The sequence below is a fragment of the Pyxicephalus adspersus genome, chromosome Z, assembly GCF_032062135.1.
Source record: "Pyxicephalus adspersus chromosome Z, UCB_Pads_2.0, whole genome shotgun sequence".
Classification (NCBI taxonomy): domain Eukaryota; kingdom Metazoa; phylum Chordata; class Amphibia; order Anura; family Pyxicephalidae; genus Pyxicephalus; species Pyxicephalus adspersus.
Window position 1 is genome coordinate 54,007,457 of NC_092871.1, and position 678 is coordinate 54,008,134.

Genomic DNA, 678 nt, shown 5'->3' on the forward strand with positions numbered 1-678 from the left:
TCCCGGTATAAATGGTCTTTTTCCCCGCAGAGGTTGCAGATCTTAGTCTGAGGACAGTCTTTGGACTCGTGCTCTGTGGCACCGCAGAGTCTACAGAACACTGCGGGGCAATCCTTACCTACGTGGCCTTCTGCTCTGCACCTTCTGCAGGTCCGGGGCATGTCCTCGTAGTGGAGGACTACTCTAACCCAATAGCAGCAAGTAGGTGAAGCCGAATTTAATCGACGATCCTACAGGGCCGAGTAGAGGGTACCTCACCAGGACCAAATGGCTGGGATAGACCAAGCGAGATCCACTGTATCAACTTAAAAAGCTTCAACACCCCTAAGGGCAAAGGTAGATACTACACTTGATCTTAGCCAAAAGGCCGAGAAGCGATCAGTTTTTGTCATGTTAGAAGATGAATATGTGTTATTTGGGTCAAAGAAAAGTAGAAAAGTAGTAGGGAAGAAAGTAGATTTTTTTCTGTTTAATGGGTATCTTTGGAACTAGTGAGGTTTTAGTTGTAGTGGGGGATGGAATAAGGGGAATCCATATCAGGATTACTTTCAGAGTATAATTCATGTAGAATTTTTAAAGCCCTAAAGTCATTGATCCTGAAGTCTTTGATTTGGGTCAGTTCTAGGGGGGTATTGTGTTGCGGTGATGTATTATACATCAGTTTGAGAGTAAGACTCC

General features: G+C 44.5%; 1 pseudogene; it reads right to left on the bottom strand.

The window, feature by feature from the left end:
- Positions 1 to 244: 244 nt before the first annotated feature.
- Positions 245 to 379, bottom strand: LOC140344659 (U2 spliceosomal RNA; annotated as a pseudogene).
- Between the last annotated feature and the right edge of the window lie 299 nt (positions 380 to 678).